The sequence below is a fragment of the Melospiza georgiana genome, chromosome 2 (genome assembly GCF_028018845.1).
Source record: "Melospiza georgiana isolate bMelGeo1 chromosome 2, bMelGeo1.pri, whole genome shotgun sequence".
NCBI lineage: Eukaryota > Metazoa > Chordata > Aves > Passeriformes > Passerellidae > Melospiza > Melospiza georgiana.
In genome coordinates this window covers 53,032,435-53,045,375 of record NC_080431.1, presented here as the reverse complement: position 1 = coordinate 53,045,375, position 12,941 = coordinate 53,032,435, and the positions used below count along the sequence as shown (strand labels likewise).

The 12,941-nt window shown below is 38.1% G+C and overlaps 1 protein-coding gene across 1 annotated transcript in view; it reads right to left on the bottom strand.

Annotated features, from left to right (window-relative positions):
- The window catches only part of GTF2F2 (general transcription factor IIF subunit 2), a 78,021-nt gene that overhangs the window by 17,696 nt on the left and 47,384 nt on the right, over positions 1 to 12,941 (bottom strand). The gene's annotated exons all lie outside the window — the stretch shown is intronic.

The following is a 12,941-nucleotide window of genomic DNA, read 5'->3' as shown; positions in this document are numbered from 1 at the left end:
GTGCTTGTACTTGCGGCTTATTCCAGTGACAGAAAGGTCTAAAACGAGGATGAAGTAAAATCCGGATGTCCATTTGTATTGTCTGGAGAATGTAAAGGTACCTTAACCACAGGCATGAGACAAGGTTTGAGACTGGCAGAGTGGTAAGGTATACCAAACAAAAAATTAGGCAACATGCCAGGAGAAATGGGAATGCAGGTGGGATTTTGGGGAGAGAGCTATAAGAACCATGCAAATGTACATGACACACATCATTCCCACATGGAAAAAGAGAGGGAGCACAGAGGCTGCAAGAGGAGGACAACACAATAGGAATGGCTGAATAGGCAGGAGTCTGGGGCACATACTCCTGAAAAATAGCAAGAAAAGGGGAAAAGTAGGTTGAAAAGCTTTTGGGTTTGTTCAGCTAAAGACACCCAGGTGATGAACGTGTGGAGCCAACCCTTTGACACTGGACACTGCAGTCTATTTGGCACAGGCAGATGCCAGCATCTGAAATACTGTAGGGATGAGTAACCACGGAGCAGATCCTGGATCCGGGGGAAGCACCAGCAGCCTCACAAGCCCATTACTAATACTAGAGAAGGTGATCTAGGAAAAGTGACTCATTAGCAAACTAAGCAAGAGAGAAAAAGCCCAGCTCTTTAATTTTACATTAATATTAGCTCCTGAATTAAAGCCAAATAAAGTCTCCTTTCTCACTTCCATTTTCAAAGATTTAATTTCCTTTCTCGCTTCTATTTTTCTCAGTCCTCAAATTTCTCCACAACAAATGGATTTACATGCTAGACACAATTTCAATTCAGATTTTAGAAGAGGAATTCTAAATTCCGAATGATTATTCTTAAAAGTAAAACAAATAGACTTGTCTCAAAATTGCATAATCTTTGTTCTCCTGCCAACACTCATCTGGTGTGCTTAGAGCTGTTTTGAAATCATTGGTAGAAGTAAAAGGGATTTTTAGGTCTGGGCAACACAAGCCAAATAGTTTTTGTCAGTCTGCAGATAGAGAAATTGCGTACATTTTGCTAATGGGAACAAGAAGAGAGAATTTTAGAAACTAGTTTTTTAAGACAGGAAAGGTACATCTTTACTATACCCTGAAAGGCCTAGCTCTTCAATTACTGGTAAAAGGGTGGATGATTTACAAGCTCAGTCAATTCACTCCACAATGAAACTGCTCACAGCTAAGGAGGTGGAAAGAAAGAGGCAGACTCTTGGCTACAAGTCCTCAACAACAACAAAAAAAATCACTACAGCACCTTAGCTACATCTCCTCAATCTGAACCTCTCCTCCCTTTCTCCTGCAAAATGTCTTTATCAAGTTACAGCTGCCAGCACTCTGCCTCCAACTACATGCTGCCATCTCTAAAACTCCAATTCCCAAATAATTCACCACTCTCTTGATTGTTCTGCAAACAGCTATGGCATCTGGCTCAATTGGGGATCTTCCAGTTAAAATTTACTGTAAACAATTTAACAGTTTGTGACAATCTGGAAAACATTTGGACTGCTTCCCTAGAAAACCTAGCTGGCTCAAATCCTCAAGGTTTTTCTCTGTCTCTTCCTTCCTTAGCCTGCACACTCTAAAATGCTGGATAGCAAGAACACCTTTTTGAGGACGCACCCTTCCCTTCAGTTAAAATATGCTTAGAAACATGCATCAAGAACTGCTGCACCTTGCTCAAGAACAAGGGCACTGAAAGGCAGGTGCTGGGAGAATGTACTGCACATGCCCGTGGGTTAATGACTACACACTGCCTTTGATAGCTTAAAGGGGAAATCTTGCACAGTTCAGCTGCTGTTCAATGGTTTAAACATATGGTTACACTAAACTGCAGAATTAGCTCAGGCAGAACTGCTGAATTAACCCACCCAACACTCTTTCCTGCAAACAAAGAGAATGAAATTAGTTTTAACTGAACTCTGAAATCATGCTTAGTTCAGCAACCTGAGAAATCCTACACTATAAAAACCAAAGCAAATGCAGGAAAGAAACCTGTCTTTTTCCTCAGTCCATGTGAAAAAGCAGTCTTGCTCATCGTCCATGTGGAAAATTCACCAGTTTTTCCTGCAAGCCATGGGAAAAAAAGAGGTAACATAGCACAGAGTGAAAGATATATCAGTTAAACAGAAAATTGAAGATTTTTTTAAAACTTTGATCATCGTTCTTTCAGCCAATTGTACTTCCTTTGCCAGTTGTACAGAACTACTGCTCTGCTGCATTTGCTCAAGTAGTTTAATTACATTTTACCTCCTCCTATTTTGCAAAACAAGTGCTCCCCCAACTCCCTCTCCCAACATATTACATACCTGCCCAACTCCACTGGAAAATCACTGCTGCACCTTGGACGCAGGTGGACGTCCCTCACCTGTTCAAGTGGGAACTGTGCTCCCACAAGCAGAGTAAGAGGATATGGAGCTGCAGTAAAGCCAGAGGCAGACACCAGTTGTGTGGAAAGAGTCCAGCAAGCAGGAACAGGGCTGGGAGCTGCAGGGCTGCCCTGCAGCTGGGAGGTGATGGCAATGGGGAAAAAGGGCCACCAAAGAGTCACCTGCCACAGGACTCTGCTCCCGCTTGCCAGGTTGTGAAGGAAGGTTTTATAGCAGCCCTGCATCATTCAATTTATGAGGGTGACTCAATGACCTTGAGTCACCCTCCTCAAGGTCTGGCCTCTGAAATGCTGCTGCAGAGGGCAAACCTGGATGTTATTTTCTTAAAAACCTTTAACTTGCCTTATGTGCATCATCTTCAGAGTGGTGCTTATCAAAGCCACAGCTGTATCACCATTAGCCCCAATAAAAGCTCTCAGTAAAGTGAAAATACCTTCAGGATCAGGAGACTGGCTCAAGACTCAGCTTCAAGTTCTGCTATATCTTTAAACCAACAATTCTTAAAGTTATTTCAAAACAGCTTTCTTTAAAAAGCACACTGATAACCACAAGGCACAACAAGGACATGATTAGGTTTTAAGGCAATTGAGTCCAGAAAGTGTTAAGATTTCATTTTGCATTTGAAAAATATAATTTAAAAAATAACTCAGCCTTTGTTTCAAAGAAGAAACCAACATAAGCTTAGGAGTTTAGAACATGATCTTTGGAACTCTCCCTAGAGAGCCTACTTGTTAAGAAATAAACTTAGCTCCATGTACTTGGAGGTCTGTTAGATTAGTATTCTCTTAATTAGAGATTTTCAGAAAAATCCATCTTATTTGTGAGCACAAAGAAACTCACCCAGACTTTGTGAAGCCATACCTATTCTGTTATTAAATAAAAAAAACCCAAAGATTTGATTACAGATTTGTCTGGCATGACAAATTCCAAAAACAGCTAGTGGCTGAAGCACAAACATTGTCTAACTTCCCCAAGAGGAAGCTGGATAATTGGGTTTTCCATAAGATCTGTGTGAAAGCAGACTCCATTCATGTCCAATTTGGTTGAGTATGTCTTCCACAGGGAATGGGAGGGGAGGGGGGGGTGGTAGGGAAGAGTCATGAAAAAAGTTTCAGGACCCTTATATTTCAAAGTTTCATTTGCACAGTGTTAATAACTAAACTAAAGGTTGCAATTTTAAAAAATGCATACATACAAGAAGAAATGCTCCACATACATAAATTTCACTGGTTTGTCATTAACTGAATTTGTTAGTCAGTAATCCAAACATGAAATGTAATGTGAAATCATTATTACTGTACTAATAAACTGTGAAACCATTATTACTGACAAAAGCCTCCATTTTCCCAAAACTTCTCTAGTTTTAAATTCAGTGTGTGTATGTTTCTCAAATGGCAGCATAAATCAGCATCTATCAGTGCAGTGAATCTGACAGGGACAGGCTGAGCCTGCCCCACAGCAGCCCCAGAAGTGCCTGAGCAGCACCCCCAGGGCCCAGGAGCCTGGGATGGGCAAGAGGCTGGGAGGGGATGCAGCCAGGAGAGCTGACCCCAGCTGACCAAAGGGATACCCCATTCCATATGGTGTCATCCTCAGCAATAAAAGGTAAGAGAAAGGAGGAGGATGACACTCCTTATGAAGGTGCTCTCTTCTGAAGCAGCTCCTATGTGCACTTGGGTCCAGTTTCCCATAAAGTGGCCTGCTGATGGGAAGTAGAGACTAAATCTATATTTTTGTTTTGCTTCCACACACAAGCTTTGCTTTCTTCCATTAAACTGCTCATAACCTGACCCGTGATATTTTCTATATTATTTTTTTCCACTGCCCAGTTGAGGAGGGAGTGTGAGAGAGCAGCTGGGTGGGCATCTGGCAGCCAGCCAAGGTCAACCACACTTAAAAATGCTAAAAAAAAATTGTAACTTTATAAAAAGTTAGCTCAGTATTAGAGATATTTAGAGCGACAGTGTTTTAAAAACACTTAACATCAATGGGAGAATTTCTCTGGACTCAACAACACACACTGCTGTTGGCAGAGAACACACAGCAGTCAATATAGGTCAGGTCAGAATGATGTGAACTGCTGGATATCTGCTCCTTCTTCAGTGGTATACATGGTGTACTTCCAAGAACAATCATGGGATATCACATACACTTCATATTTTACTGCATCTTCTAGTGGAATGTGTCCTTGATTATGGCAGAGGCTTGGAACCACGTGATCCTAAAGATCCCTTCCAACACAAGCTATTATTTGATTAGATGAAGCAAATGTGTTCTTTGTTTTTACTGACATGTCTCTTATTAAGTTCATTTTGGTTTACATAATCATCTTGAAAGACACTTAATAATTTTTGTTGTTATTATTTATTGGTTTTGTACAAAAACAAAATTATAAGCATCTCTAGGGGAAAAGAGAAACAAATCAGCTTTTTTGAAAGTTGTGAAAGCTCTTTGGAGCTGTGTAAAACCCCATGGGAGATCAATTTTTAAATTCTAGTTCTAAGTCTAGAAGAGGTTAAGACATTCTAGAGAAAAGAAATGGAGAACAGATTTACTTAAAAATCTCCCAAAAACACAGCTGTAGCAAATATTTAATTTTCAAAATGTAGAGAACAGTCAAGCAATTACTCAGATAGGTAAGAAGCCCAACAGATTTTTTTCCAAATAGATGCTTTTATATCATGTTATTTCCGCAATACTTTCTGGACTACTTGCCCTGCTCCACTACATCCTTTAATTTAATAGATCCACAAGACTTTGGAGGATTCACACATCCTTCACTGCAACAGGAAATGAAACATAAATTACCTACCACTTTATTGCTAGAGCTGCAAACATTTTGTGCTAAGTGGGGAGAAGAAAGCTGTCTCTGCAAGCCTATAGCCTTGAGCTATACAGAGCCTCAAGATCTCTATGACAATTCAGCACTTCAGGCCAAGACTTCCTGCTTTAGAGACTACAGGATCTCTGAGCTAAAGAAGACAGGTACTATGCACTGGATTCTCTTCTGCATTTGACTTAGCAGAAGCAGAACTCAAACTGTTTATGTGGCCTTCATAATTTTGGAAAATCCTCTATTCTGAAGAAACAAGGAAACTTCTTTTTCATAACAGGAAAATGCCAAATTACGCAAAATGCTGCTATAATTAATTTAAAATTCCTCTCCACTTGATAAGTGAAGAAAATAACTGTCCACTGTTTCTTCTCAAGTGCAAATTCTATTAATGGCTGCATGAAAACTAGGTTTACAAAGGGGATCAGCAGCATGCTGCTTTGTAATACAAAAGGGCCCACGAAAAATAATAACATATAAAAATAGCAAATAATGAACAATGTAGTATTGTGCATTGAAACAACCTGCCTTTACAAGAGGTACTCTGTTATGCCATACCCCACGTAACACATGAAACAAACACTTTATTGCAATGAAACACAAACAACATGAAATGGAACATCTCCCTTTGTACATGTTCCATGACAGACGGTACTGGAATGGTATTTGCTGCAAACCAGATTAAATCAGTTTTAGGAACTAAATTCCATCAATGAACAGACTGCACCATCTGCTTCTACTAATATACATTAGAGAATGTGTATTTTCCATAGCTGCATATTTACTCTGTAATCAGAAGCCTACAAGACAAATAGGTATAGCTTAGCTACAGAATGGCTGGAAAGCATCATCATTTGAAAATGTCAAGGGCGTAAACAAAAAAGCACTTAGGTTATTGAAGGCTGTGCAATGAAGTAATGAAACAAAATTAGGCAAAAGAAAATTTAAGCAGCACACTGGGACACTAACACTCATTGCCGTGATGAGAGAAATACAAATGCAAAAAGCGTAGATGGAATAGAGTTTCTTACTAATAACATGTAGAAAAAAAAAGAAATAGCCTTTCAGCTGAGTCCTAAATATGGCTGTCTGGAAATCTGAATTTTTACTACATGTTTTTTTGTGCTTTCAAGAAAAAAAACCACAGATTTGAATCAGGAGGTAAGCCAACATTTGAAGTTTTCATGGAACAGAAATCCTGCAAAATTTTGTTTTGGAAATCCAAACATGATGTTCCCAAAACAAAATATGCTTTCCCAGTATCCTCAGCAGCTGCTGACTGAAATTAATGTAATTCCTTTTATTTTACAACTGCCATTTTTATGGCTTGCTATGGGGACAAACATGACAAAATCTACCTTAGACTCCAGCTCAGGGACTGCCAAAGTATCTACAGGACCTTCTCTCTGGCAGTGCAGCCATGTGAGCAGCTCAGAATGCCAGAGCCCTGCATTCCCAGGCCAGCTGGCTCCCCACCACCCACGGTCCGTACAGCCAGCCAGGTGACTTTAGAGTCACTGACATCTCACACACAGGACCCCTTCTTATAGGCACCTGAAAAGTGAGGCTGACACATTGCTGTGAAATTTTGTGGCACACTGATGTAACAGTAATGCCAAAATGAACCTGAGGAAAAAGCTTGAGAAGCCAGGATGAGATTTCACCATTATTATTCTATTATCCTCAGTAGCAAGGATGGCTATTTCCTGGAGAGTACGATATCAGCTGCAATTATGAAATAGTATTTCATTATAAATTGTGGTCTTCTCTCTGAAAGGACCATAGAAGAAACAAGAACTATTGAGGCACTAATTTTCTCTGGTATAAATACACAGAGGAATGTAACAAGTTACACTCTAAGAAAAAAAAAAGAATAGAACTCTTCAGGGTCAAAAAATAAAAAAATGAGGCATGAAGGTATGACTGAGGTGTATGAATTCATGCAGTCCAGGAATAGGGAACAACTGTATGATGTGAATACCAGAAGTAGCAGGCATTAAATCACAGGAAAATCCCCAGCAAACTGAGGAAATCAGTTCTTCAGACACCTTGTAAATAAAAGGCATCATTTCTTGATGCAGAGTATTATGAATGCTAAAAGTGCATATGGGTTCCCAGAAAGAAATGTTATTGATGACTGCTAAATGCCAGGACAACCCAACAGCCCTTGAGATAGGCGTATCACAGGACAGGCACAGTGTGCTGGATTTAGCAGGAAAACTGGGAAGACAAGCACTCCCTCTACATCGAGCAGAGTGAGGCACTCCCTCTGCCATGCCCTCCTGCCAGTATCCAAAGTGAGCAGCCACAGCCTGCTCTGTGTCACTAAGCACAGCTCCATGCAGGACTGAAGATTTGGATGTGCCAAGCACTCACTCCAGCTCAATACAATTGAGACTCCAGAAAGAAAAACACATCAGACACTGCTGTGATTTTTTTCTCACAGTCCTGAGAAATATTAATTACTGGAATGGTAATCATGTTTCATAAACAGCTGCTGCAGATAAGAAAAAAAAATTTAATGTCATGCTAAATGTGCGTAGATTTAATTAGCTTCTGTTCAAAGGTAGCTCGTAAGAGAAGGATGGGATCCAATATAAAAACACAAAGGCATTATATTGATGCAATCCTAATGTGGAAGTAAGTCTAAGATATAGAAGAAAACTAAAAGGAAGACTTTCTGAGTTGAGTATGTATTATTTCAAAACCAAGGCTTTTGACTTCAGAGTCTTTCAGGGGAAGAAGCATCTCATATGACCTATATACGCAAAAAGGAAAATAAGATGAAACTTGCCGGAAACTGCGAAGTGACCATGCCACAGAATTTCTGTCAGGACATGCAGAAGAGCACCATCAGCTCACTTGCCAAAGCAGGACTAGTCAGCTTCTTCATATCTCTATTTCCCCACTCTAAATCACAGCATAAAATCGACCACTCAAAGGGCAAAGCCTTTTAAGACCCTTGGATTACAGAGAGCATAAACAAACCTCAGTGGGCCATGCCATGACAATGTGAATAAACACAGAGGTACCACTTTGGAATAAAATGCAAGCTAAACAGTTAAACCAAAACCAGTCAAAGGAGGAAAAATGTTAAACATTTATTCCTGCTGGCCAACGAAACTGCAGAGAAATTAAATTACTTTTTCAAGAAGGACACACATGACAAAGCTGGATATTTACACACATGATAGAAGAGAACTACAAGAATAAAAATTGAGTTAAAAAAAAGTTTGTGAGTTAGTGTATTATTTCGAATGAAGTAACATAGTCATGACTTAATGAGGATAGCCTCAAGCAAGGAAACTTATGCATCCATACAGACGTTCAGATAGGTCCTCCTCCTAAAGCAAGAGAAAATGAAGAATGAAAATGTCGACAGAAACACATGACTGATAATTGGAAGGGTTTTAGAAGAGTTCTTTGAATAATCAAGAAGTCATAATTACCTAAAGAATAAAGGATTTCTTCAAAAAGGAATAAAGGCACAACGGGGAGGAAAAAATAACCAAAAAAATATAAAGGAGAGGTCCATTAACAGCCTTCCTAAGATATTAACTTTCTGTACTTCACTTAGGAGAGGGACATCAGATAGAATTTTGTCTACTTGGCATTCTTAGATAAACACACTTTCATTTGTAGGTGGACATCATGAAACTACTATTGCACTCTAATCTCCATCCAGAAGTCAAAATAGGGCATCATGAAGGATAGTTCAATGAGGAATAGAAACTGTGGATGGATTCAAGTATCTCTTTCTTGTAATCTTGAGCGGTGTTTTATGGGTTTTTGGTTGAGTTTTTTTAATGTCTAGAGTTTCATCTTCCTTGAAGATGGCTACTAGCTGCTTGGCTTGAGTTACTTTGATGGAGTTGTTTCTAAAAGGTTCCTATTTCCTGCAGCAAGAAGCTATATGCGAACAAGAATAATTTTGTCATCTAGCTTTTAAATCCTCTAGAAACAATTTTCCTTCCTCTTCTTTATTAATATTGCAATGAACTGAAAGTACTTCTGCATTTTGCCAAAACTTCAACAATCTTTAACTTCAGAAAAATTCTGAACAAAACCAAAGCAAAACATTATGTTTTAAAAAGTAAGGAAGATGCCTATACTCTGAATTAAGTTACTGATTTATCTTAATAGAAGGCAAAAAGGCAGGGTGCACTGATTGCCTGGTCCCTGAGAGCTTAAAGCAGCTAACTCTTTTTAGCCTCAATTCCTTCCACGGGAGACTTTCACTTCAGTTTTATGTGTGAATTGAAAGCCAGGTTCAATTTATTTTATTCTGACATTAACTTAGTCCAGGGCAATTGCTTGTGTTCATACTGATTAATGAAGAGAAGAGATGTAACTGTCCAACCAGTGTGAGAAGCCAGGTTATCTGAAGAGCACCTGGGGGACAGAACAACACTTTATCATTCTGAAGGGAGCGCTGCAGAATGGGTGGCCTCCACATTGCATTTTATTTCAGGGAAAAATCCCTCACTATTATGGCAGTATCATCTTTGCTTACATAGTAAAAGCAGACCCATGAGAAAAGGACAAAAGAATTGAAAAAGCAAACCAAATACTATATATCACAAAACATAGGTAACACCACCTTCCACACCACCTTTAATGGGGTGATTCAATAACTGCTGCACTTGATGGAAGTCTTCCTCAATTTGACAGGATTTAGGGACTAGGCCCTCAAAGCTCCTAGTAACTACTTGGTTAGTGCACCATGACACAAATTGACAACATTGTTTGAATTTGGCCTTTTAAATATTGCTAAATAAATGCCTTGTGCATCAGTCACTTCTCATACAGACACAGAAATACATCAAAAGACTTTGGCAAACAACAAAGCTGACCATGTAACACGATGCTTCCACTGCTTCCAAAAATGACACTGGTTTTTCTGAACTTAGTAAGAGCTTATGCACTTGCTTTTCAGCAAGCTTCAGATATCTATACCAAGTATTACTTCTATTTTGCACTCACCAGATTTCCTAAATCCTAGACTTGAATTATGTGTTTATTTTTTTATTAAAATAATGGCACATTTGACATGTGGGCAAATATGCTTAGAACTCTTCATCTTTGGACGATACATAGGACACTTGTGCTTCACTCATCAGTTTCTGAAATGGATCTGCCCATAATCTTCAAATTACTTCATGCATTATTAGGCAATTCCTGGTTTTCATTACTCATGTTCACTGCTGCAGCATTTACACAGCACCAATCATACAGCTGCCCATGTACAGATTGGAGCACACTACTAATTACATATGTTTCATTTGGTTCTATTCCTCTATAAGGGATGTTATGGTTTCCAAGGGCCGTGTTCCAGGCTCACACCCAGATGTTCAGAGACCAGAAAGTCCCTGAGGTGTATAAACTCATTTGAATTTACTGACCCTTTTAGAGAAATAAAACCACAAATAAAGTATGTCTGCCATTTTATTTTCTAACTTGTGTATCTACAGCTAAAATATGACAGCTTGGATTCACTAAAGCTGGTGATGCTTTACCTGTGATTCCCTACATATAATTTTGAAGTATTTTTTAAAAATTACATTAAAAGAAATTACTGACTGAAATCCTTGTTGGAAAATAGTAACAATAGATCAGTTTATCATTTGTTTGCACTTTTCTCATCAATTTAGATGAATGACTGTGTTTGTTTAGACCAAGCAGCTGCTTTTCAAGCGGCCTTCACAAGTCTTACTTTCCTTCATACAGCTGAAGTCTCATTATATACACAGAAGACAAAAGTACAATACTATGTATTGTCCTCTGTTTAGTCAGATTCAAGACTTCCACAAATGCTATGCTTAGGTAATTGAAGCAAGTGAAGTATTTCTTTCAGCTGTACTATGCACACATATAAACACAAAGTAGAGTGTAACAGAAAACAACTTCTTAGATTTTTAAGGGGCTATAAGGCAATTAAACAAATAACTGCCACATTCCAATCTATGTTCTGCCAAATTTCTTAACATAAATACAGACTGTGCATCAGCTAATATACTTCACTGAATACACAAAACAATAGCTCACTTTCCATAAGCATTGGCTCTGAGGCCTGTCAGGAACAAAAACCTATATACTCACTGTGGCTAGCATCTATCATTTATTCACCTAGCATTTCACTTACATACAGCTTCATGAAATAATGAAAAAAATCTAAATGCTATATAATAAACCACCTCAAACTAATATCCAAGTGACATTCAACGCTAGTTTTTTATTTTTTAAAGCAGCAAAAGGATGAATTAACTGATAATTCTTTCTGTACCAGACCATGCAAATCTAAGAGTACAGGATAGAGGAAAGGGAAAAATACAGTGTAAAACTGCAAGAAATGTCTTAAATCTGGCAGATCTATTTGCTAGCTTCGTCCATGCCAAGATCCCACAAATTGCAGGAAGCACTTTTTACCCCTAGAGTGGATACTACAGGGGGTATTTGTTTTCTAATACGAAAATAGGCTAAAAAGAATTAGAAGAAATAGCAATAAAAACAGTTGTAATAATCTGCTCCAGTTGGCTGATTTAGGCATCAATTTATAAAACCTACACCATTACTCCTACTTTAATATGTGGCATAACTACACTGTAGGTGTTTCTCTCCAAGTTGGCCTGAGCACCTCTTATGGTCGATATTGCAGTAATAAAGTGCATTTCATGTTATTTTAAATTTGTGGTATAAAGACCAGGAATTGAAGTTTAGGTGCACAGTTAGACATTTAAAACAGATGCTTTAATTTATTAAGAAATATTCATATGATTCAGTTTCACAGCATGTGTGAATATAAATCCTCAAGAGATTTAATTAGGTGTATTTTATCATAAATTGCATTCCCATAGACATATGCTGCTCCTGCTTCCTGCTGATAATAACAAAACCAACTCATACTTAAGAGCATATCTGAAGTGTGTTTTTCTGACAACATTAGGTACAGTAAGAGAATAAAAAAACAGTGCTCCAATATAAGTATCAGTGGTTTTCCCAGTTGCTTAACCATACTGACTTAGAAGGGAATTTATTTTATATAGTACAACTTAACCTCATGAAGTTCTATGTTTTATCAATCTACAAAATATATCCTTTGCTTCCAATACCATAAACATGGCATATGAAAAAATTCTGTTCGCTGTACCTATGGATGTGCTTCATGAGACCCTACAAAAACATTCTCTTGTTTTGAAAATCAAGTTTTGATCAATTAACATCTTATTAAGTCTTTTTTGAGCCTTTTCTGTAATACAGTGATTTCTTAAGGCTCTAAGTATTTCGATCATAGCTTCATACTTTCAGGATGCAGTACTTATTCCCTGAATTTCACTTCAGAGAAAGAGTACTTAGTTTTCATGGACTTTGTTGAACAACAAAGTTCTTTGTCAACATGAGCCAGAATAGTTAAAATGATCATGACTTTTCTAGACAGTTCCCAAAGTCAAAACAGAAGTCAATGTCTGAGTTGAAATTAGAATTCAAAATGAAGAAAGTATTTGAAATGTAATTTGAAAATTATCTATGGGTGGTTTGAGTTTTTTAAATTTTAGTTTGAAATGTATTATATAAATATAGATCTAAAGGGTAATTCTCTCTCAGATATTATCATTTAACATCTCCAGGTATGCATCCACATATTGGTGTTAATTTCCACGTAGTCTGCTATTTTTATCACATATTTTTCTGCTCCCGCCTACACTCACATACAGTG